We start from the raw sequence: 27,206 nt of genomic DNA, 5'->3' as shown, positions 1-27,206 counted from the left end.
AATCGGGCCAAGAACATCATCGAACTTCACGCATTCAGAGGTAGCAGCGTCATGTGTGGACTGTAATTTCAATGGGATATCGCACCGAGCTGCACATCTTTAATGGCAGTTCTGTGACGTCTGCACGGTATCGGGATGAAGTCCTAGACCCCATTGTGAGACTCTACGCTGCAGTGGATGGTCCTGATTTCCTCCTTATGGAAGATAATGCCGGTCCCCATCGAGCCAACATCGTTGACGAGTACCTGGAAAGTGAGGGCATTTCTCGTATAGAGTGGCCGGCGTATTTCCCCGACCTTAATCCCATTGAAAACCTTTAGGATGCCCTCTGGCGTGCTGTCTGCACATTTACCTTCTCCATCCAGTCTCGGAGAGTTGGAAACTGCCCTAATGAAGGAATAGCCATTGCTCGCATATGCGATGGTTGATCACCTCAATGAAAGCATGGAAAATCGTTGTAAAGTTTGTGTGAAGGTCCGGGGTGGTCACATACGATATGAGTTTTTGTTTTGGTTCTATACCATATTACTGTAAGTTTTGTTTTGTTTGTTTACCTTTAAACATCATTATGTTAATGACCCAAATGTGACGTCATCATATTTTTTCATCTTTTGTACACAGTTCTTGTTTTCTTTCATGCATAAACACATTTGCTACCTTCATGTGCATTTCTGTGTTAATCAAAGCTTTACTTTTCCATTTTTGTTGATTTTACCATCTCGTGCTTAACTTTTGGAAGTGTGTTTATTAAAACTTTATTCTAGTTATAAAGGTGGCGCAAAAGTCATCAACTAATTTTCTTAGTTATAGCTTGGGTTTTAAATTAAACAAAGTAGATTTTTTTGTGTTAAACTTTTATTGATACTTGTAAGTTTTATGTCCTCAATTTTTAAAGATAACATCCAATAAGTGACCACCATTCGAATTGATGCAAATTTGGGCTCTTTTTATTGCGTTTTCTATGGTGTTGGAAATCTGTGGGGAAATGTTTTCAATTTCATGCTGAATATTGTCCTTTAGTTGCTGTAACGTCTCTGGCTTATTCACATAAACCAATGACTTCAAATATACCCAAAGGAAAAACTCTGGAGCGGTCAAATTGGGGGGGGGGGGAGCGTTCTTGTTGCATATACTTATTCATTTTCGCACACAATAAATTTCGTGAGTATCTTATATTTAACTGACAATACACTACTGATATAAACAACAAGATGTCAAAATAAGGGTCAGTTCAAATAGGATGATGACTTTTGCGCCACCCTTTATCTTCGTAGAATACAGTAACTAACTATGTTGCATTTCAAAAAGATTGACTATAACTTTTAAAAAATGGCTTTTCCGAAGACTCTTATCAGATATCCTGTTTGCTCGGGACTTTCCCAGTCTCTGCGCACCAATGCCCTCTCCTCCCATTCCCCGGCCAAATCTTTGCATGGTAGAGTGGCTTTACAGTGAGATGCATAGTATCACCAAGCATATTGTCCGTAGCCATGTCCATTCTCTTTGTTTTACCCGCTAAAAGGCTTCAAAAATTGAATCAAGAGGCCAAACAAGCTGACAACCTATTCACCAACATACGTAATCAAGGGGGCCCGGGTTCGATACGAGGTGGATGCACATAGTGGTTCGGATCCCACTTTAAACTGTAGATCCAGTCCTGATTAGCCTTACTGTGGATAAAGCGGACTTAAAACACCAAATCAATGAATCAATCAAACAATGGACAATTTGTCGAGCAATACATACATATTACCAGACAAGTTGTCTATCACCGTGTTTATTACCCTTATTTTATGTCTAGAACTGAAACAAAACGCCAAACAACCTCTCAATCAACATCAGTACAGTCCTCCTCCTCCGTGGCGGAGTGGTTATCAGAGCGCGCTACGACGCCAGGAGTCCCGGCTTCGAATACAGGCCTGGGAATGGGTGTTATTTGTGAGTGTCTCTTCATTATATCATCATTCATCCCCGTCGTCGCTATTAGCCAAGAGTGGCAGAAAGGCGAAGTAAATAAATTAATCAGTCAAGATACGTGCCAGAAAGAACCAATCACAATTTGCCCAGCAAGATCTGAATGAAGAAAACAAGTTGAAAGACGTGAAGGGTTAAAAGAAATAAGCAGAACGGTCGAACATGCGAAATTAACACGCACAAACCAACTCCCCGTTTTGACACGAATGCCCCTTTTCCATCACTCTCAGATGATGGAAATCTCAGATCAGTTTCTTCCCTGCAGCCGAAAAAATCGAGGGAATTCGTGTGAATACACTTTCCAATCTTCTATACTTCACATGGTCAGATTGTTACCCGTCTGGAAATATATCAGCAGGTTGGCTAAAATGTTGCACGAGAACAAATATTTGGTTTTGATTGAATGTAGTAGGGTTCCTTACGTCGCTTTTCCACCACTTTTTGTCCAATCGCGACCATGGATGTGAATGTTGATAGGATGAAATAGATGAAGCACTCACAAACACGTATGGACGCCGCAACACAATTCCTACAGAGAATTACACAGGTTGCAGGACCAGCCGCCAGCGTGTAGTCCCGTTTCGCCTAATTGCTCATCAGCACAAGCATATGTGATTTATGCCCTGGCCGCCATTTTAGGCGAAACGGGATATCCCCTTTCCCATTCGCCTGAATGGGAAATATTTCAAATGAGGCAAATTTAATAGTCTCTCAACAGGAAGATAAGTGTTCTGCTTTGTTGTTAATTCATCCTTAATTAGCGCTTAAAGTTAGGTTAATGTACAATTATCAACAGTGTTGTTATTTATTCCATGATCCATGTTGAAAATAGAAAATGGAATTCCCTTTAAAATCTGGTCTCTGATAATAACCTTACCTTAGTTAGCGCTTAGCATACGACTAAGCCTATTTATTGGCTGTTATATTGCTGACTATTTGGCTTATGTGACTGTTCGTAATTAGCATCGGTACATGTTCCGAATTGTTTTGTGTTTATCTTGTTCACACATTAGTTACATCAGAAACCGACAAAATTTTCCTCACTTGTAATATTTCCCTTCCAACCGGTTAAGGAAGGAATTCGGCAAATCTGGATCGTTTCGCCTAAAATGGCGGACAGCTGTCAGATCTGATGGACGTGTGCTGGTAAGCCATTGGGCGAAACGGGATGCGATCAGCGCCGCCTCTTTGGCCTACGTGGACGAGAGGTTGACATTTTAATGTCTTACAACAAAATTTTGTTATTCATTGTGTTGGAAATAGAATGTGAAAACACATATTATGTTGTTTCACAATTAATGTCAATGTAAGCGTACTGTATTTTATGTAGCTCGTGTAGCGTCTTATATGATTAAAATGGTAAATTTTTACAATTTTAAGTCCATATTTTGGTGAAGATAACTAAAAGTGTCCTTTACATTATATCACGCAAATATTTAGATATTTTTGGAAATTACTAAACAAAAAGTAGTTATACGTTCTTTCTGAATCCAGTATAGACATCCTAGATATTTCAGTCGAACTATACATACATTATTACCAGAGTAGATACAGTTACGTAGGTGTCAATTGGTCTATGTACCCAAAAGTGGAAGAAAAGCGACGTTGATTGATTTGGTTTATTTTGCTTTGCTTTTCTATCACTTGCGATTTCGAAGATGAGGATGAGTGATGATATAACACTCCCAAAGAACATCCATGTCGGGATTAGAATCCGAAACCCCCGGCGTCACTGTCACGGAGGTCGAGCAGAAATGCGACGTAAAATTACGAAAATGTATTCAGTTATTTCTGCTATAGTTTTCCTTTGTAAACGTATTAGCCAGGTGTTATTTAATATTAAAAAAAACAACACACTATTTTTTTTTAGAACAGGTTTATTTTGTGCAATGAAAATCCTTGTTTGTTTGAGATTGAGTGTCGGTGAGAAAGCTACTCCTCGTTCTTATTTGTCGGAAGTTTTCATTTCGGAGCGACAGCGTGGTTAGGAAGGGGTGAAAGTGTATCCCTACCTTCCGGCCTGTTTTCCTCTCTCGCTCGTCCATTGTGTTCCCTGGGAAGGAGTGCCCGTGACGTCATCCTGCCTCCCGCCTCGCTCCTCGCACCTCCCCGACCTCTAGGGAACCGCCGATGACCTTGGCTGGGGCACGCGGGAACCAAGCTGGGAGGCGGCGTTGCCATTTCGGGCGCCCACGTTGCCAAATCCTCGGGTTTGTTTGCACCGGGGAGGGAGAGGGGTGTACCTGAATATTCTTGTTCGTTAATTGCTTCCCCACGAAGGAAGGGGGTAAGGGGGTTGCTACGCTTCCTGTTTCCACGCTATTTTTCGGTATTATTGCACCCGATGCAGAGCGGAGTCGATATTTTTAAAGGAGAACCGCGCCGTGACCTTGTTAAAGAGCTTGCAGGAATGAGTCAGTTCCCCTCCGTTAGGTGGATTGCGTACACATCATCACAGTGGGCTTAAAATGTTGCCTTCCCCCACCTTAGTCCTTTCATCATCGTTTCCCAGTTTCGTAGCCGAGTCCCATGCTCGCAGGTAACCCCAAAATATAGAACTTGATAAGAAGCTAACCCATTCGTTGTACTTTATAATTCACATATTTTCTTCCACTTCGAATTAATCGCCACCACAGAAGTGTGAGATAAACAAGGTCCGAAGTTTTACGCAGCTAAAGCATGCGAAATAGCAGAAAAATTACTAAAATATATGTAGATGTGTAAGTATACTAAAACATAATACTTTGATAGTCTTCTGTCATTTTCTCCATTCCTGTGCATTTCTAAAGCTCACGACTGTAAAAAAAGTACTTAATGCAATCTGTGGGCTTGTTGTGTCTCCCCTATAAATGTGTGTGATTGTCTATTCACTCACCCATTTCATCAATCACATTTTAAGGGAGTTATTTTCAAATAATAACTGTCCACCTGTAGTCAGAATCATTACTACAATACACAGAGCCTTGATTTCTGAGATCCTGTTTTCATGTTTTAAAAAAAAGATTCTTCGAAATAAGTGACATGACGTCTACCAAGGGCGATTGGAGAGGGGCTTGAATCGGTCCCTCGCAGAGAAGCGAAGGAGAATAAAACCCATCAATCAAATCAATTGATGGTAACAACTAGTCATATTTCTTCTTTATTTTGCCCCGCCCCTCCTCATATCTCGCCAGTCCTTCATTCCATTTTATCGTTATTGATGTAGTAATATTTTTAAATTATCTTAATTTGTATTTCTCTTACCTAAGTTACAAGCACAATCGTACCGTTTCATACGTACAATCACTTTCTGTAAGTTTTGTTGCCAAGTGAGTCTTTGTTCTCACCCTTTTCTTCTTTACATCCCTTTTAGTGTGTAGTTACATGTATTGAATGGAATCAGGTGGCAGAACAGTTGCAGGCTGAACCTCGCCCTTTGATAAAGAAGAATTGAACTGAATTGAAATGTGACGGTGCGGAGAAATAAAGCTGGCTTTTGCGAGAAGAAAAAGTCGAGATGGTAGAATGCTATTCCATTTCCAAATGTCAAAAGGCGTCAGATTTTTCTGAGCTAGATGACAACCTTACCTGGGAGTGACGTGTGAACAGAATTACCAACCGACAACTTTGGAATTGCTTACCATTCGCACTGTAAAACTTTTATTGTAACTCCGCATTTAAGGTGCTAAAATATATTTTACAGTGTGGGGAAGTAATGGGATACAACGGACGTACTTTGTAACTATAGTGAAATAAGCCGTTATAAAATGTGACGTTGCAACGCATCTTTGAAAGACACTCCCTCCCCGGTCTTTCGGCCGAAAACATTGTTTTATTTTTCAGCTAATTGTATAGGTTCATTATTTGTAGACTTTTTATAAATATGGAAGTGAAGACGTGTTATATACGTTCATGTTAACCAAAACAGACATCTGTATTTTATTGTAAACTAGCTGATTGCCCTGCGTTGCCCGGGTATTTATTTTTTTCTGGGAGAATTAGCTTAGCGACTCCGAAAACTATAAATTCGACACTAATGTAGGTCATTTTTGACATTTTATTTTTCACCCCCATGCAGATAGGTGATGAACTTAGAGTAGCACGGCATTCGTAGTGTCACTATTCATCTTAGTGACCCCGAAAACTATGGATTCCACACTAATATCGGTCGTTTTCGATTATTTTTACGTCACCCCTTCCCACCCCACCCCTAGGGGTGCTAGGGGTGCCTTACCCCCACAGGATTTCTTTCAATATTGCAAGTGATATGTGTACCAAGTTTGGTTAAAATTGCTCCAGGCGTTCGAGAGTTATGCCAGAACAAACACACACTCGTACATCCATTTTTATATATTAGAATTGAATTAGAATGAAGCTGTCCAGTAGACGCACCAGGATTTCTAGCTAACGTTCAAATAATATTGGGGATACAACGAAGTCTAGAGCGAGCACGTAAGTCGTTTACCGCCTGAAGCAACCGATGGGCAAAAGTGGTGAAGATTGATTTTTTTTTGTTTTGCTTCACTTTTCTGTCTATTTTGGCTAATCGTGAAGATGAGGATGAATAAGATAAAATTCATGAAAGGCCAATCACAAACATGGGCAGCACACAAGTCTACATTGTTGAAGACTGACGAGGTTCTGGCATCTGGGCTTTCGATCAGTATAGTCGCCTGTGGCGCTTGTGTTGTGTTCTGTTCATGTGCGAGTTGTGTTTCTCCTTTCACCACTTTTATGTTATCCACCTTTCGTCCTTATCAACGTGAGTAGCCAAAAGTGGCAGAAGAAAAAAGTAAAGTTAAGCAAACAAATGAAAACCGTCTGTACTGTGTCCTTCACTATTGCCACATCCTTGCTGATTCTGGGAACAGTGACTGCAGGGCAGCAGTTCCAGTGGTGGCCCTGACGAAATTTCCGAGGAACGAAGAAAACGATTGAAGACCACGAAAATATTATTACATAATTTAATATATTGACATTTTTTAGATATTTTACTGATTTATTGTAGTCACCGGCAATTAAAATGAACTCATCGCCGTAGATATAGGCAACACGCACAACTCCTTGCAGGGAAGCGAGGATTTCAGGTTATAAGTGTCCCATTTTTATTGGCGGTGACTGTACATATTTATATACATGTGGGATCCTGCGTAGCCAAGTGGTTAGCACTCTCGCATATCGTGCGAGCTGTCCCGGGTTCGATTCCTGGTGGGAGTTCCAAAAGCTTAGGTGTTGACCCAGCATTATGTGAGGACAATTGGGGCGTTACTTGAATACGTTACGGGCTCTCAGAATGTAAGGGCGGTGGGAGACTCGACGAGTTGACCACGCTCTGTCTAATGGAAAGTCTCTTGGCTCTTAGAGGGCCTGGCTTTTCATGATGGAGAGTAGTTTTGGTTTATGTACATATTTCTCGTTTTTGGCTGCATAGATCCTCTCCCCCCTCGCGATGGCGTTGTAATAACGTCGTCGCCTTGTAATCAAGGGGCTCCGGGTTCGATATCCGGTGGAGGCTCATAGCGGTTCTGATCGTACTTGATGTAGTCTCGATTAGCCGATCTGTGCATAAAGTGGACTTAAAAATGAACTGATTAAGTGGCTACGCGGGCGTCGGGGTTTGGAGGGCAAACCCTTCTCGTCGACACTCCATTTTTGTATAAATCAATGATCAACGAGAATAAGAAAAAAAAAATGTTGCTAAGTTTCTCCCTGGCTATCGATCATGTAAGTTTCGCCACTCACATCATCTACCCTGAAGATGAGAGTGACGTTTTCTCTCGAAAGCTTGGAATCCTTTCCAAAACTCACCTGGTCAATAGCATGAGAGAATCTTTTAATCATTTGTCGCCAAGAAAATTTCAAGACTTACTTAAAAAAAAATGTTGAAAAAATTGATTGTAAAACCCATGAACCATATCAGAACTGCATGTTCTACAAGAATTATCGAATTTCCAGAAATAAGATATTGATGTATTGAAGTTTCAATACGTATACTTTATGACTTGAATGAGGTGTGTAAAAGTTAACAAAATAAAATAACGATACACAGTGGCAGCGATCAGGAGGCAAGGGGAGCAGTTGCCCTCCCCCCACTTTTTGCCACTTTTGCTCGTACTATGCTAAACCTTATTTACTAAGGGAAAGTAAACTGTCCTTGCCCCCAATCGACGCCACTGATTATGCATTTCAGTATAGCTAATGTAAGAATATTAAAAAAATGAAGAAAAATATAAATGTTGGATTTCCAATATTGTAGTGGTTACCAAGGTAATAACAATAATAATGATAACCTAATAATAATTATAATAATAATCCTTTTCGCAACAGTCCTGAAGGGCCTTGGCTTACCTACCGACTGCCGGTCTCCCTCCCACGCTTTCCTTCATCACCTCTAAGCGTGGAGATCTGCAACCAGTATGATAACCAATTGACAATAAAAAGTGGTTTGTTATTATTATCATTGCGGTGTTCAATGTTATGTCGCGGTCTGGTCACCCCCAAGAAAAATTTCTGGCGACGCCCATGATTGGATGCATAAAGATCCGAAATTTAATGATGCCTTGGTAGTAGTTTACGAAATTCCCGAAGGACATTGCCTCGTTCTCGGTGTAACCATCACAACGTTGAACGTAAGCAAAAGGAAATCCCGCCATCTCCCAGCTGTTCGGCGCAAGCACCAGTGAACCGCGGCGCGGGAGGCTTTGACCCTCCCAGATTATAATGGGGCAGGTGCTGTATGGCTGTCGGTAGGCGGAAGGCTCGGAAAGGCTTAACGGAAATGAGAAGGAAATCGGAGCGGAAGCGATCTCCCAGACTCAAGATATAAGAGATACAGAATTCTTTGTATAGCAAATCCGTTATTTCCCCTCCAGAAGCGACACCAGAGTATTTTCATGAAGGGCATAATGTTCCCTCCCAGATAAGTATTCATGCCACCAGAAAGTGGAGGGTGGGTGCAGGCCATTGACAAAGCTTGAATGGTAGAAATAATAACAATAATTATTATCATGGTTATGGTTATTAGACATTCTAATAAAATTGAACTAATTTTATTTCAAATTTATTATTATTATAGCATTGGGGAGACTTTTCCATTCGATCCACCAGATGACTGAATACCCAGCACTACTGGTTTCCAGTTAGTTATTCTATTTTGTTATTAACTTTTACGCACATTTCTCAAAAAAGATTTAAAAGTTACGAGGCGCCTCTCTTTTTCTTTGAATTAAATGGAGAAGGGAGTAGATTATTTTGCCAAATCAAGTTTTAGTGTTTCAATAGTGTGGTGAAGAAGTTTGTCTTTTGTACGTGATTTATAACATGCACGTAGTGCACGCGTAAAAATCAAAACCTTAATACACAAGTGGTTATGTTATGTATGTAATCTACAACCCCCCCCCCCCACAAACATATTCATAAATTACACGATATACATCCATATTTATAATGTTACTAAAAGTAAAAATAAATTAAAAATATATTATTAATTACATAGAAATAAATTAATGTGTTACTTTTATATACAGGGTGTGCCAAAAGTCCCTATACATATTTGAATTGTAGACAAACCTGCAAAATGTTATTTTAACAGCATGTGTATGATGAGAGGATGGTATATCATTAAATCAGACCAATGACCACCATTTACTCCAGAGGATCTGTGTGCACACCGCCATTTTCATGGCACAGTATTATTCGCCTCCAGGTGCGATGTGAAATCCTCCGTACCATGGCTGGCGTGAGGGAAGCAAACGCACTGCGAACAGCTTCTTGAAGTTCCCCAGTTGTCTAATAACAATTGTATGGGCGACTTTCTGTTTGATGTGTCCCCATAGCGCATTATTACAAGATATCAGATTTGGACTTTGGGGTGGCCATTTTAGAGGTGCTGGTAAATCTGGCGATCCTCGTCCAATCCATTTGTCTGAACACATCATTGAGGTATTCTCTTAAAATGGCCACCTGAAATCCAGATCTGACATCTTATGTTACGGAGGATTTCACATCGCACCTGGAGGCAAATAATACTGTGCCATGAAAATGGCGGTGTGCACACAGATCCTCTGGAGTAAATGGCGGTCATTGGTCTGATTTAATGGTATACCATCCTCTCATCATACGCATGCTGTTAAAATAACATTTTGAAGGTTTGTCTACAATTCAAAGGGTGGGGGGTAATGTGACTTTTGGTACACCCTGTATATCAGATATCATAAAGTGCAAACTAATTTCTTTACTCACTGGTTAAAGATGTTGATAAATTATGAAATAGATGATGTGGTTTTATTATGTAGACGTTTTTATTTAGTTATTGCTTTATGTTAAATAAACCAATTAGACTTATAGTTATTTTTGTCTTGCATTCTTGTTTTACTTTTATTGTGCGTATTGATGTAGATTTATTAATGATCTCTTGAGAGAGAGATAGCATTCAACACTCACAACCACACTACTTTCTGTGTTTTTTCGATATTATTCTTAGTAAAGTATATTTGAAATCGAAAGTAATTGCTTGTCTTTTGCTTGTTATAACAAAAACTCTCCCCCCGGTAATTTTTGGTGGGGGATTTTTGAGGCCAAGATTGTTCGGGGGTGGGAATCCCCCCTTCCGCCCGAGGATTTCGCACCCTGCTCAGGAAGTAATAGCCTCTCACTCTGGAGACGATTCCGAAGCTAGGTGCTCATCACATCATTTCCACTGTAGCCCTAGTTTTGTGCTTTCATTGCATGGTACGCATTGGGGACAATTGTACTTTGTTCAACCCCTGTAACATCTCCCCCCCCCCTCCTCACCACCATCACCATACCTCCAAGTTTTCTATGTCATATCATTGGCTGATCTAATGGAAGTCATACATGGTCTTCCAGCACCACACACTCGGTTTGGTTCACAAAATTCCTGTATCATGTCCTCTGTGTCCAAGATAACGGTGTTTTTCCTGATCTTTCACTCCCTTACCAACCAATCAGCTTCTACCTGATGTTCTTATCTGATAACGATGGTATGCGCTGCACGTGATATGTTGTTATTATCAGTTCATTTAGCGAAGTAGATCCACTGATTTTTTTTCCGCAGAACAGACTCATTTCTTGCCACTGCCAGCCAGCATAGGAAGCGAGACATATCATAGTATTGGAAAAATAGAAGTGTTGAAGCATATGTCGTGACGACATTGATTGTCATATTTGACTGCTGCTAGCTTCAGCAGTGGCAGACACAAGATGGCTTCCCCCCCCCCTCTATCTCCCTTCCCCTACGGTGACTCACCTAGCCCATGAATGTAATACGATACAGCAGAACTGAGATTCCTAAACGGTCCGAAATTTCGCAGCAAGGGGGACCAGTATGCGGATATATTTTGACGGGTGCTTTCGTATTTTGATCAGTCTCATTCAGTTTATTTCCATGTGCATCTTGTTTCCCAAGCTCTCCATTCGACCTTCTAGCTCTTGAGGTGTTTCTGTGAACTGTTGGGAAATGCCATTATTTCGTAGGGACCAATTTCCTGCTTCCTGAGAAGTTTAGGCCTCGGTGTCAAATTGCACATTAACGTTACGGTACACCCCCCTTTTTTTCGGCCGGCGTTATCGTTAACTTCTGGTTGTGCGAATTCCGATATTATCTCCCGAGGAGAGAGGGCAACGAAATTAAAACTCCACGAATGTTATGGTCGGCGAAGAACGTTGTCAGTGTTGGCAGTACGTTTCGGTCTGTGGGATGTGCACCTTTTTCACGTCACCACCAGCAACCTTCTCAAGGTGAGATCTCACCCATGTCGTAGGATTTTCACGCGGCTCTATTTTTCACCTGTTCACAGTCCGAGAGCTGCAGTCCAGGAAGCGCTCGCCTCACTAATTGAATGCCTCGTAAAAGTGCTTGGTAATTATGCGAGCCAGGACTCCTGCGGATTCGGTCTGTAAAAGTTGTTGAACTAGTTATCGCTAAAATTAATTCCTGCTATTGTTGGCCAGCTTGACATTGGCCGCGGCAGACGAGTTCCCTCCCTCCCTCTTCACCCCACTACACCCCTTTCTATTTTTCCTTGGAGGAGAGCGAGAGCCACCAAGCGAGCTACGTCACAGCAGTGTTGCCACTTGATGGGAAATTTCCCACTGGACAAAGAAATTCAGCTCTGCTTTCTTTCTGCCCCTGTGGACTATCATTTTTTTTTGGTTGGTTTCCAGTCCGCTTTATGCACGGATTGGCCAATCGGAACTGGAGTTGAGGTTCAAAGTGGAATGTGAATCACACTGTGCAATGTGGATCAATCTTGGATTCAACGCGGGATTCATGGCGACAGCGAGTGGGCCTTAGGCTAATCGCGACGATGAGGATGAATTGTATTTTTTTTTGGGGGGGGGGTTCAAATCCACTTTATGCACAGATATGCCAATCGGGACTTAGATTAAAATGGTATCGGATCGGGGAGATGAGAAGGATAAATTGTGATCTAATGAAATGGACGAAAGCACAATCACACACGTACACGAGTAAGTGTCTCAGTTAATCACGTTTGAGTCAAATAAACTACCGTAACAGTTTATTACAGTTTATTAAAGAACCCTTATCAGCAATTAGGATCATTAAAACCACATGACGCCCCCCTCCCCCACCCACACTTTCCTCTTATGCGGTATACTACAGTGAGTGATCTTTTTGAGCATTAGCCGACCTCCGTGACGGAGTGGTTATCACACCGAGCTATGACGCCAGGGGTCCCGGGTTCGAATCCACTCCTGGGCATAGGTGTTCTTCGTGAGTGTCCCCTCATCACAACATCGCTCATCCTCATCTTCGCGATTAGGCAAGAGTAGCAGAAAAGTGCAGTTAAATAAGCCAATCAATCAATCAATCAATCTAGGCATTAATTATCGATTCTCTAGTTTGAGACATGGCCTTCACGATGGCGCAGGGATCGTCGCCTTGATACCCAGTGGAGGCACACTTTAAAACTGTAGGTACAGTCCCGATTAGCCTTACTGTGCATAAAGTGGACTTAAAACACCAACTCAATCAATCTAGTTTGAGAAGACTGAAGACTCTCAAATTAATCGCTAATTATCCTTACCACCGAAAGCATTGCGACGGCCACAGCAGTAAATAAAGCGAAAGAGCCCTTTCTCTCCTACTAGTATTTATATAGCTTTGGGGGAAGTGGCCACACAACCTCCAGAAAAAAAAGTTTTAGAATTAAACAAATATGGGCATAGGCACAAGGCAACACGTATGTACTTTAGAACTAAGAGTAGCCAGTCGATTTCCACACACATGCAGACAAAGGACAAATATAAACAAGCAAATGCATATTTATAATTGACATTTTGATTGATCGGGAAGATAACCTAACGCAAGTAATGTTGTGTACAGCCAACGGCAATGATAATAGTAGGCAAATTGCGTATACCTATTATCATTCATTTCTATTCTACATCTTGTGTTGTTTTAAGGAATGGAGTTCTGTTGATGCGAAACAGATGTTCTCCTCTACTTATTAATGTTTTCATTCAAGAATGCAGATCTCAGGATGTACTACTTGGAAGAGATGATGAGCTGTAATATATAGTAAGGTTTGTCCTAAATCAGTCTTATGCACAGATATCATCGAGACACATAGTTAGTACAGTGGACTACGAAGCCAAGGGTAGCGAGATCGAATCCCGGCCTGGGTGTGGATATTTTTCGTGTGTCCGTCCTCATCAATTTAATCATATCGTCACTCATTCTCATCGTCACGACCGCCAAATTGCCCGAAAAGCGTCGTATAATAACAATAACACTCCCTTTCGTCTCTCGGTACGCCAGTGTTTTCATGCCAACCTGAGCGACTGAAGGGAAAAACTCGTTCGAGAGAGGGAAATATTGTACGTACGAAATTGACATTTTAGTTTGTGTGCTTGGCAACACTGTCGGCAGGCTAAGCCAAAGCGTTCGCGCAAGTTGGCGACGAGGCTTGCGGCAAACCGGGACTTGGAAAAGTTGTTTCTCCGTGTGCGTGCCGAATAGAAGCGTGATAGAAGTGTTCGGTGTTTTCCCATACGCAGAGAAAGTGCGAGGATCGGGATTGATTGAGTGCGACGTGAAAAAGTGGTGGAATATGAGGTGAATTATTTCGCGGTTTTGTTTTTTTGTTGTTTCTTTTTATGATTCTTCCCCGCCCGCGTGTGGAGCTAGGCTGTTGTTGGGATTCCGATTCTTGGATTCACCGTCCGCTGGAGCGACTTGATACAGGTAAGCTGGAACAACGAACGATTGGAGAGGGAGAGAGAGACAAAAAACAAGTTAAAACGGGTCAAAAGTGAATGTTTGGTAGGGAAAGTGATTTCTTAGAAGAGCCGCTTGTTCAACGTAACGCATGCTGTGTTGTGCGCGAATTTCGTTCGTTTACCTTTTGCTTCGGTCGTCGTCACTCCCCCCCCCCCCCCCGGCCCCCCTATGCGTTACGTATATTGACAGTGCCTGCCATTTAGTGCGCATTTTGATATGCTGATTGTTTGTTGCTGTAAACTTCATGACGTACAAAATCATTCTGCACAAGTCTTAGCAAATACGTAAACACCAGTGCTCAAAATTCCGAAAGGTATACCCGTTTAGCATTGACCAATATTGTCATGGCGACTTATGTCTGTTTTTACGGTTCACATTCATCATTGGCCAATGTATCCCTTACGAAAATTCTTCTAAAATGTCTGCAATGAATTCTAGATGCAACATTTTAGAATGTGGGCGTGGTTTTTACGAACCACGTTCTTGAGGTAGGCCTATCGTCCAGGAAAAAACTAGGCTTCATTAAGTGCGTGTTATAACTAGGGAACGGAAGTTTAGGTAAATAAATGTTTTTTCTGCGATAAGATAGAGACCCTCGATTTTGCCAAAATTCTGATCATAGCCTTATATGTCAACACAGCAAATTTTATTTTACATAAAAACACATATTTTCCAGTTTTCCGTATGTAAATACATATTTTGCGAATTTTCATTTTAAATACATAAAATCGCTCATTGTCTTCAGCTACCTCGAAATCGTTGAAGGAAGTTTATTATAATTATTATTATTAAATCCTTGTTTATTCTCCGCACCTCTTTCATATCGAGAGTGTTAGGTTTGTTTTGTCTTTGAACACGCTAGCTGGGAGACTTCTGGCGCCTCGCCTACGATCCTATTGGGGGACAATATTACCCCCACTGGATCTAACCCTCAAGTGCTAATGTCTAAATGTACAGAAATTTTTGGGAAAATCAAGGTTTTCAAACTTTGTGCCAAATTGCACGTGTTTTGGAAGGTGAAGTACAGGAAGAGGAAGCTTTGGAAAACTTCAGCGTTAGTGGCATTTCATGCTTCAAATATGCAAGAATTGTTTCTTGTGACGTGGAGCGATCTTTCTCGCAATATAAGATGCTTTTTAGATATAATCGTCACAGATTTACAATGGAGAATTTGGAAAAACTATGGTACCGATCCACCGCAACTCTTCCAATAAATAGCTCACTAAGGTGTAAGCATTTAGAAACTGATTTCAGGTGTTTAAAATGCATGTAATACTTTGTTTTTGTTACCAAATGTTTTTTTTTTATTTTTGTCAAATATTTTCCTGTTTTTATCACATATTTTCAACATTTATGACACATAAAAAATAAATATTTCTGAGTTTTTTAGCACATAAAGTTCCGTTCCCTAGTTATAACCGCACATTTGTTGCGACGTTTCTGATGGGAATTTAATTTTAGGCCGGGAGCAACGATATGTCATTCCGTGAGGGTTGCAGTTACGCCACTTTCTGTTGGGGTTCAATCTACCGGTGAAGCCTGTCAATGCATGAAGTGGACTTTCCGAGATACACACGAGAGAGTTGTCTCACTACGTCAGGTTATACCACAGGTCGGTACCACCAATCCAGCTGTTAGCCGTACTTGTGAGCTTTTACATTACAATTCGGGGGCTTCCCAATTCGGGCAAGGAAGTATCAGAATCGGTATCATCTGTTCAGTTTCTTAATTTTTGTATCGCGTATAAGCTGGTTGTAATTAGCCCTCATATCGCATTTTAGGTTTAGCGACTTGAAAACAAACGTTATCTTATTACACGATCAGAAAGCTCGGCAAATACAAATGTAGCAAAAATACAGGATTTTGTGTACATAACGCACTCTCGCAACTAGTATTTTGTTACACGTACACAAGAAGCAAGTTAAAACCTGTAAATTAATTATGCTATTGTAGGCCTACTAAAACAGAGCTGTCCAAACCACAACCCGTTTTGATTTTCACAGAAGTGAAGTTAGTATGTTCTTGTGTAGTTTTTAATGTAAATATAATGGCTCAAGTACTTATTGGCCCTGTATATAAAAAGTTATGGCACCCCGGATGAAAGATTCAAAGTATAAAATAATTTACACGTCACTTGTCGATACCTTGTTAAAAACTCTCGATAATGTATATATTAGACTTTTGTTTATAATAATAATGGGCCGCCACTACGACGCTAGGGGTCCCGGGTTGGGTGTTTTTTCTGTCTCTTCATCGATTTTAACACATCACCAGTCATCCTCGTTGTCGCGATTACCCAACAGTGGCAAAAAAGCGACTCAAAATAACTCTCGCAGGTTATGAAAAAAGTAATAATTTATCCCTATCGTAGCGATTCGCCAAAAGAGCTGGAAAGTGACGTGAAGAGAATTACAACTATAATAATAATAATTCGCGATCTTCTCTCTGTCTCTGATTAATAATACAATGCATACATATGTAATTTTCACAAAAGCAACCTGGGTTTAGGAATAAAAGCAGTGTATTTCGTGTTCCCGATTCTCGGTAGTGCGTTTCGTTTAACCTGTTTTGTGTTGAGACTGCGTGGACGACGACACTGAAGTTTGACGTGTGTCGTTTTCTCGGAACAGCGTGCGTCAAAACCAGTGCGTATTGATCGGGAGTGGGATCTGGGTCTTCTTTTTCTCGGGGTCTCATTGAATCCTTCCCGCAAGGTCACGGCCGGGGCGGGACGGGCCGGAGGGGCGTGTCCGTCGGTCGGAAGTGCAAGCGGCGCAATCTGACACTGGCGGCCTGGCGAGAAGGTCGCCCAGCGAGGAATGCGAGGCGTTTCATTGACCCGGGCGCCCGGCCGTTATTTTTAAGTTTCGGTCTGCTGCAAAGCCGGAGGTTGCTCACCCAGTGGATGTCAGACCTTTCGGCGACTGTTTTTCTTTCTTTCTAAGTGGCGATTGCAATATTTCACATCGCCATTGCGTTTTCGCAGTTGCTTTCCCTGTCATTCTCTATTTGATAGTAGCAGGAGTCGGGCACGTGGGGAAGGGGGGTCCGAACTAAGTGTCTCAATAATAATAATAATGTTTAAACAAAAATAATTAGTATATTAAATTAATGAAAATAGTATTAATTAAATTATTTAATATATTTTATTACATGAATAGGTAAAAGGACGGTATAAGAATAGTGATATAACAGCACGTATTCATTATCTAGCTTACGTGTAGTTAAGGTCGGGTAAATCTGTACAAAAAGAACTGCCCTGGCAAGGAAATTAATGTCAAATAGATAAAGAATTGAATATTTATTAAATGTTAAAAAAAGGTTGTGAGATCCAGTTGACGAAAAGTAAAGTTCCGGGCGATATTTTATGAATGTTACGTTATAAGTAGTGATAAATCTTGCATAAATCTTCGTTGGTACTGTCATTCCGAGTCGTATGATCCCAATATAATTCTTGCCTTCCAATAAGTTTGGCGGAAATAAATAATCCTCGATTATTATTTTCATTATTTAATTTTTGTACTTAGTAAGTCTTTTGGGGGTTGGGGATTCGGACCCCCTGGACCCCCCTCCTAAATACGTCCTTGGCCCTGACAAATTATACCGGGCCGCGGGAGGTTCTCCTGAAAGTTCTTTAACCAACACGCTGTGGTAGCACAGCGCCAAGGGATCCTGGGGTCGAATCCCTGCCTGGGCATGGGTGTTTTTTATGAGTGTCCATTCATCAATTTCATCGCATCATTAGGGGTGTAAGGGGTGATTCTTCCACGTACACCCAATTGTCAACCTCACTTCCATGTAGTACACCCTGGACTGTATTTTGCAGACGAGACTCTGGCATCTGGCCTCATGGCCAGTATAATTCTGTGTTTTGTCCTTGTGTATGCTGAGTGCCTCTTAACAGCCTCAGCTTATAACCGGTCAGAAAATGGTATTATTTTAATACGACACGACATTACAGTTATGTTATTTTAGTTCTGGTAAGGAGATGGATCCCGTATAAAGTGCAAAATATCCCAAGTGCTGACGCACCCAAAATTTTAAATTCAAATCGCATCATTACTCATCCTCATTGTCGCGATTTGCCAAAAGTGGAAGACAAGCGACGCTAAATACCAAAAATCAAATCAAATATCCTAGTTATCAGTATCCCGATGCCCGAGCATAATAATATAGTCATCGATTTCTAAATTATTGGAATCTTTCGGTGTTCAAAATTCCAGTTACCAAATTAATTAAATGATGGTCTGAGGAAACGGTAACATTTCATTAGATCCTTTGGTTGAACACTAATTTAAACTAATTTTATATTGGTCAACAAGCCTAGACATAATCGTACTATTATTCTTTGTTTTAATTAATTAATATATAATTTCAAGGATACTTGCTGATTAATGTATATCGTTATATAATACAAATGTATACGAGTCAAATTTTTGGAGCCATCGACTTTTAAAAAAAAAGAATTTAGACGGCCAAGCAAGGTCTCTCCAAGGTTGAAAACCACTGACTTTTCTTTTTATCAATTTTCCTAACCTAGTAACAACTATTTTCTGACGAAGTACCTCTTATGAAAACGTTTGTTGAACATTCGATTTTCCGCAAAAGCTGGAACATTTAAATATCTCTGAGTGGCATGCATTCTTCTCTGCTTTGTTCTGTTATTAACCAGGCTATGGTATCACATCAATTTTTGAATGTCGGATATATGTGTATATTTAAAAAAAAAATCAAATTGCAATTTCACTTTCATTTTAAAATGAGAATTTATTGATATTTAGCAATAATAAATTGGTCAATATTTGTTAAAGGGTTCTCTTTGTTGGTATTTTCGTAAGTTCGATATTTTCACCTTATGGCTAATGCCCTGTAACTAAGGGGTCCAAGGTTCGATTCGCACTTCACAGTGATTCGGATGTCACGTTGGGAATTTAGATTGATTGAGTTATTGCTTAAGTTCACTTCATGCACATATAGGCTAATCGGGACTGGACCTACAGTTTAGAGTGGGATCCGAACTACTGCAAATGTGGAATCGAACCCGGGACCCCTTGATTACAAGGCGACGATGTTACCACTACGGTATCCGGGAGCCCCACGTTGTCAATTTACATATGCATACTTCATTGTTATTGCATGTTTCCAAACGGTACAATTCCTCGCACGTTATACAGCTAACAGATGTGATCATCTGTGATCGCATAAAGGAGATGGCACCCCGGTAACTGCAGTCTTGCAGGCCAACGAGGCTCTGGCGTCTGGGTATACAGCCAGTATAATCCTCTGTGGGGTTGTGTGTTGTCTGTATGTGTGCTGAGTGTCCCTTTACAACACCAGCTTTTAGTCTTCAGGGGCAGATAGATGTTGATTTTAAAGTACGGTACAAGGCTGGGCTCTCTGACAGGTGCAAATAGCCTAATTGTTGACACGCCCACAATTTAAATTTCAGTCGATCAGTCATAAATGAAATGGAGAATTGTGGTGAAAGCAGATACAAATTCAATTTTGAGGCAACTTTAACCATTCTAAATTATAAATTAAATAAAAGAAATAATAAAGTATTATTTATGTATTATTTAAAACTTACGGTAACACACAGCTGTGTTGAAATGTCACCACTGCACTTTTTTTTTTGACAATGTACATTCCTGTTCAAATAAAGTGGTACATACTTGAATGTGCCACTTTGTGAACAGGAGTGTACAATAAATATTCAGGATTTTTCAAATGGTCACAGTTATTACAAGAAAGGATTGATTGTTTTAACAAAAATGACTGTTTATATTTGATTTTTACGCCAAAGGGGGAAAATAGTAAAGTGAAAAACAAACGTAGAGAAACAAAGCAAATGCCAATTGCATTTCTTCATCTAGTCTTTAAGAAATGTGGTACTCAGTTGCCATCTAATCTAGTGTTGTTTGACAGCCAATGGTTTAGCAAGACACCACAGATGGTGTTAAACAACGACAATTACATTAACACCAAAAGGAGTGTCCTCTTACACCCAGTCGTAGTGGTGCTACTTTGCACCACACTTTTTACAGCGCTAATGTCATCATTTTAAATAAATAGTAATACAAATATATTAATTCAGGCCAAGGTCGAAACCTTCACAGCGCTCAGGGTCGCGAAATTCCGCTTTCACAACTTCACGTCCGAACACAATGGATTTTTTTCGCAAGCAGATACCAGGAAGAGAGCACCATACGGTACTCGAAAGCCCTCGTTTTTCCTGGGAACTCGGGGGAAGTACTTTACGCTCAGAACAGCCTTTTCAGTTAGCATCTCTCCGCGGAGGTCGTTGACTCGCTGCTTCTTCACCATGGTGAAAATTTGCTGAATGTTTTTTCATGCATCAACGATAATGCAAAGGACTCTCGTTGCGGCCAAATGTGCAATACGGTTTTGTTAAGGGAACACAATGGGCTGGCAGCGAGATTGAAGCGCCAGAGTAATTGACCCCGGCCTTCAAAGGTCAGGGAGGTCGCGGAGGGGCGAGGCTGCTCGGTGACGTCGCTGCAACGATGATTCAGAGGCATCTATAATCTTCTGAAATAGACTCGGAAGGAATGAAGAGAGAATAATATGAAAGAAAGAGCAAATTCGAAGACATAAAAGGGGTAAAATTGTTTCAATACGTTGCTACAGAAAACTGCCACTTAAAAGTACATATGAGAGGAAATGCACACTTTGGATACACCATAGAAAGGATGGACACTTGGTAGAACAAGAGTGAATAGACATTACAAAGCGAAACTGGCCTTAAGCCCGCTTTAGACGGAAACATTTCATTTGACGATGCTTCCAAAAATCTTATATACCCTGTCCCAGCTAACTGTGGAGCAAGGCCGCGCGAGGCAGATGAGGAGGAGGGAAATCGAGTTAGCAAAGCCAGAGCGAAGCAGGGAAAGCGGGTAACTCAAGTCACCCCCCCCCCCCTCCATTCCGCAATCCCGTTCCTCTCAATGTTCAGTGGTGGAGCCATCTCGCGTCACTACATGCGCAGATACTTGTTCTCGTTTGCCTGCTTCACATAGTTGGGACAGGGTGTAGCAGGTAGTACTTTACACGGAAGCATTTCATGGAACATTTCGGTTAGCTCTTGCGATTACAATGTATTTGCACAAAAGGCACATCGAGTTCTACACCATCTATGGTGAGTGCACGGTGTTTACAATTGAAAAAAAACTAAAATAGTCTTTCATACGTGTACTGTATACGTTATAAAGTATGTAATGAAGCAACGCCATTGCCTTGTACCTAAAATATTTTTATAGGAAACCTATTTCCTCTCGGTTGAATAGTTATCGGCTTTTCAAAATGTGAAGTGATACATTGTTTACATCTCACGCGGCCGCCATTACAGCTGCACTCGTGACCTAGAGGTCGCTTCCGATTGGTTATGCTACGAAAAATACTACGGAAATAAGATCGATCCTATCCTTAAGAAATACCATGAAATATGCCGTGGCATCTGAAATGCTATAAAAATTTTCACTTTACACGGTAGCATTTTGGTCATGGCATAAATGTTAAGGAAAATGCTTTCGTCTGAAGCGGGCCTTAGAAAGGCGGAACAGGTCCTTGAACATTAAAAAGAAAAATATGTGCGTATTTTTACTGGAACTATATCAAGGTGAAGGAAACGTTAAGCATGCTTTTTGAGGGCAAGATGTGGCATGAACGATAAGTCTTTATCTAAACGCTCATGAGATTTTCTGGCCTTTACATACATACTCGAAAGTTCGTCGCCTCATAAACACAAGGCTCTCCACCTGTTCCTATCTTTGGCAAGTAAACGGTTAGTTTGTCCAGCCTTAGTCCATTTTTTCCCATTCTGTTAGCTTCAGTTTTTCTTAATTTCTGTAATTCTTGTACTTGCATGGTATCTTTTCTCTATCGTAACTTCCTTTGAACTTTATAACTAAAGGAAGTTGCATGGCAACTTCCTGTAGTTCTTTGTAATGGATTCAGTTTCCCTGTTCCCAAGTACAGTCAAGAGAAGAAAAGAAAAAAGCAAGTTCAAGATGGGTCCTCTCTTCCACGTAGTGCACCCCAGACTGCATTCTTGCAGACTAACGAGGCTCTGGCGTGGAGAGGACTCGCAAGCCAGGATAATCCACTTCGGGGCTTGTGTTTGTATCATAACAGAATAACGAAGCAAAAAATGAGTGCAAAACCAGTTTGTTTTCATATCCTGCCATTTAAACCAAAGAATAAATGGGTTAATAGTTTCCGTAATTCCAAAAAGAATAAGAGTTTTGTGTGTGAGGTTGCACAACATAAATACTAAGAGTAAAGCATTTTCTTAAACGAGATGTGTAAAAATAATAAACAGTTCTGCTGGATATTATTCATCTGATGGATCGAGTAGAAATGTCTTCCCAAGAATATAATAAAAAATTGGAATGAAATTGGTTTATATTAGGGCTGATCCGATACCACTTCGAACCGATGCCGATACTTGAAAATTACAATAATTAAAATTTGTTCAAAATATTGATCAATAATGGTGTGTAGATAAATATTATTCTCCAGTTATATGCATCAAAAATATATGTTTTAGAATATTCAAGAATTTCATCAGGTTATGTAATCATAAAATATAATTTTTCGTTCAAAATAGGTGCAAAATAAAAAAATAAGTTTACATTTTGCATAATTTCCAGGATAATTAAGACTCCGCGAAAGTGTCGCGCGGCATTTTTGTGGACCCCGTGGAAGACCAATATGCTGGAAAAGTATCGGCTGGCAGTGGCGGTGATTGGGTTCCAAAACCGGGGGAGGGGGGGGGGCAAGGTGCCAAAACTGGGGGGCAAAGGCAGTATAGTTCCCTTTGTAGATAGGTTTAAGCCATGGTGGGTTTAAGCATAGTTAGTGTTGCCCACGAGACGAGACTTTGGCCTGTCTCGTCTCGTGGAAATGCTGTAAAATGCTGTCTCGTCTCGAAAATATTCGTTTGTCTCGGGACACATGATCAATCTCGTCTCGTCTCGAATTTTTAAAAGCCTGTCCCGTCTCGTCCCGTGGGCAACACTAAGCATAGTGCGTGGACAAAAGTGGCGATCGCCGCCACTGTCGGCTGGTATCGGTAGATGAATTCCAACCAATACTTTCCGATACCGATACCACTGGTATGTATCGATTCAGCCCTAGTTTATTTTTATTACTTTATAGTAGTTACAATTTCATAATAATCATAAACAGATAGTTGTTGTTAATATTATTTTTACAACACAACTTTTATCAATGGCCTAACCACGTACATGGATTTCTGGCGGGCCTCCCCGATGCCGTAATTGTAACGTTGTTGCCTTGTAATCAGCAGGTCCCAGGATCGATACCTGGTTGAGGCACATTGATTCGGATTCCACTTTGAACCGTAGGCCCAGTCCCGATTAGCCTTTCTGTGCATAAAGAAGGCTTAAAAACAACAAACAAACAAAACATTCTGACGACTCCCATGTTAGGAGACGGTGAGCTTTTGGTCTCCTCAGCGACTGCGAACAGGTCTTTGACACTACTCAGTGTGGTAGGCCCTCGGCGTGCTAGGGTCAAGGCTGTAGCAGGCCTTACGATATGGGCGGAGCGATCCTCTTTCAGAGCTCTCGTGCTTGGGGGAAGATGGGAGTTTTGTGGAGAGGGTGCGGGCTCTCTCTGCCTGAAGTGGCTCCGTGTGCGAGACGTAAATTCGAAACCCGCCACAGGAGAGGACTGGCTTTCTTTCATTCATGCACAGCTGCTGGAATGAATGGAGCGGTCGTGCGAAGAACGAAATAAGGTACTTTCGTGGAATGGCCGTACACTAGGGATTGCTTACATTTATGTGTAATGTACTATGTAATATGTAGGGATGGCCAGAAAATCCGGAAGACGGATTTCAAATTATCAGATACCCGTTTCGGGCGCACCGGATAATTCGGTCGGATATCCAGATAGTGTAGATTTGATGAGAGATCTGTAGATAATCTGTACAGTGAAATACAAACATGACGAATAAAAGAATATGTGTATATCCCGTAAAACTGATTGATTTGCTTTGTTTTTACTTCCCTTTTTGTACCACTTTTGGTTAATTTGCGAAGATGGGGATGAGTGATGATATGATGAAATTGATGAATTGACACAAACATCCATGCCCAGTCCGGGATTCGAACCCAGGACCCCTAGCGTCGTAGTTCGATGTGTTAACCACTCCGCCACGGGGGCCGGCCAGATTGAAATACGAAAGTGACGAAATGAAAGAATATGTGGATATCCCGTAAAACTGATCGATAAATGAACACATTCACATATGCTAATATTTAGGATAATCCGAATATCCGATATGCGGATATTTGAAATCCAGATAGAAAAATATCCAAAATACAGATTTGACTATCCTTAGTAAAAAGTTAACTGGAGAAATGGCGGACTGAGATTGTAAACTTTCGCTGCCATCCAACTCCTGGGCGTAACTTGGGACCAAAATTTCGGAGGGCAGAATCGAACTTGGTTCTTAACTTTTGGAGGAGGCCAGAATCGAAAAGTTTTCCATCCTATAAAAATACAGTCCGGGTTATTTGCTAAATAACTGTTGCATTTGCGAAATCACACGATCCAATTACCTTAAAAATGATTATGGCCGCTTTTAAAGTATGTGAACGGTCATTACATAATTCATGTATTTTAATCATTACATAGTTACCTTATTTAATTTAATATTAATTATTAAATTTGAAAAAAATATATTTATGGTCCACGCAACTCTTAATTTATAAACATGGTCCATCTGTATTCATAATGAAATATTCAATTTTAAATAAAAAAAATTGCTGCTTCTCGTTCTTGTAAATCAGTTAAATTTTAACGATCGAAAATTGTAAATATTACGGGAACTTTTGACACTTAGGAATTTTTATGACTAAAAGCCACCAAAAACATTGTCGAATACGACTTGTATGAAATTTGCATAATGTCCTAAAACTGATAACGTGCCTCAACAACAGCATACATTTCCAATTAACAACATAAAAGGACGGGGCGAACTGTGAAGCTGAGGAATTGGCCGAGTCATGAGATATATATTATGAGATATATATAGCTAAAAGTGAGAAAGAAAAATCTTCATCGGAGGACACTGAACTACTGTTGTCTATGGACGCTGTTATTTCTTCCAGCTACAGGTTCAGTCGTTGCACGTGAAAGCCATAATGGTGGTGTCACGAGCCGCAGTCATAATGGCAGATTGATAGGTTGGGTACGAAATTTTACGTTTGCTTTTCCTGTGACACCCAGACATATTGCAGAGGTGTTCACTGCCCAGAGGGCTACACCCTGCCCATGGGGCAGACCTCACACTCATGAGAGTGAGGAGGGAGGTTGATTTAGATTGATTGAATATAAAGTTTTGGTTGCGTCAGCACTTAGGCTGTTTTGCATCCGTCACATGATACGGGGTTCTGCCCCTTACCTTATCTAAAGTATAACTAATTACAGAACCGTAATGTCTGAGACGAAAATATTCTGCCTTCAGTTAGAAGCTGAGGCTGTAAAGGGACACTCAGCACAAACAAGGACAAAACACAGTCCTACGCCAGTCTCTCGTTAGTCTGCAAAATGCAGTCCAGGGTGTACTACGTGGAAGTGAGGTTGATAATTGGGTGTACTACGTGGAAGTGTCAACCCTTACACCGCAGCGGTTGATTTAGAATGAACACCTCTGGTCTCTCTTCGATTTTTACAAGGACGTCTCCGTACCCCACGTATTCTACACACACCCACGCTAAGAATGGTGATGGGGAAATTGCAAGGCGGTAGCGGAAAGCAAAGTGCAGAAGGGAGAATAGCAAGCAGAGTCATCTGGCGAATCTCCTTTGTTTCTGGGCTGTTGAACTGAAGTGCAGTGGCCGTATATTACACGATTCGCTAGGCTGAAAGTGTGAGCAACTGGAGATAAATCGCCCGTGACGACACAGCTACGTCACCATCCGAATAATCATGTAGCTCTTCAACATCTAAGTCTCGAAATATCGTAAAACGGTCGACAGTACGTATTTGCACTTTGTCTCATTACGATCAACACTTTTCGGAATGACGTTCGCAATGAACTGCAGTGACGTGCGTAGTTGGTACTTCATCGAAATCACCCTGTAGTAACGTGTTACGTTTTCAATATGTACAAGTTGTCTGCTCCGCAGTGATGGGAGAATTCTGCGAAATTGGTACGGTCATGGCAAAGATACCATTCGAAGTCAGCGGGTTTAACCCACAAGTATCCGTGACTGTACAAAGAATGTCTATGGAATCTCAACATACGTAGGGGTGCTTTCGAGACAAGATTTGGCAGTGTCTCGGGAAGTTTTAAATGCCACTATGGTTCTCGGTCTCGAAAGGTTTGTCTACTTTGTGCTCGGATAGGCTAATCGGGACTGGACCTACAATTTGAAGTGTGAAAGACTGCGCAATGTACGTCCACCGAAGATCTAAACTCGGATCCCTTGATTACAAAACGACAACGCCGTAAAGGCGGCGGGAGCGCGGTGCTGGTCACATCCCTTCCCAAGATCTAGAATGTGTGTGGCCCTAGTCCCACGTCCCCTAAATGTTCATGGCAAGGTGCAATATGCACTAGGAACTTTACCGTATGCTATGTACCAGGAACATAAATAAAACACATGTAAGGGTTCATGCATTTATTTTATTATAATTAATGATCATTGATTGTGTGTAATTTATTTGCGATAATATTCGCAGCAGGAAGTAACTGTAAAAGTAATTTACTTTTTAAAATGTTTGATTGATTTGGTTAATATTATTTTGCTCTTTTTCCACGAAAATCGCGAAAATGAGGTTGAGTAATGATATGATGAAATTGAAAAAGGGACTGTCACAAAGAACACCCATGCAAAGGCTGGGATTCGAACCCCGGACTCCTGTGCTAACCACTCCGCCACGGAGGTCGGCACTTCCTGTAACTTAGTTACTTTTAAAAATTAACTTTCATGGT

At 40.9% G+C, this 27,206-nt stretch overlaps 1 protein-coding gene across 3 annotated transcripts in view; it reads left to right on the top strand.

The window, feature by feature from the left end:
• Hr39 (Nuclear hormone receptor FTZ-F1 beta) overlaps positions 1-27,206 on the top strand; it is a 220,871-nt gene that overhangs the window by 109,590 nt on the left and 84,075 nt on the right. Inside the window, exon 1 of one of the 3 annotated variants that reach the window (XM_083144547.1) lies at positions 13,896-14,182. The exons of the other annotated variants lie outside the window; for them this stretch is intronic. The gene's annotated coding sequence lies outside the window, so the exon portion shown is untranslated. Of the gene's footprint in view, positions 1-13,895; positions 14,183-27,206 lie in introns of those variants that run through there. 3 annotated transcript variants of the gene reach the window in all.

Source organism: Lepisma saccharinum, chromosome 23 (assembly GCF_977018435.1).
Source record: "Lepisma saccharinum chromosome 23, izLepSacc3.1, whole genome shotgun sequence".
In the NCBI taxonomy this organism is placed as follows: Eukaryota; Metazoa; Arthropoda; class Insecta; order Zygentoma; family Lepismatidae; genus Lepisma; species Lepisma saccharinum.
The sequence above is the reverse complement of the archived record's forward strand: the minus strand, read 5'-3'. Positions and strand labels throughout refer to the sequence as shown.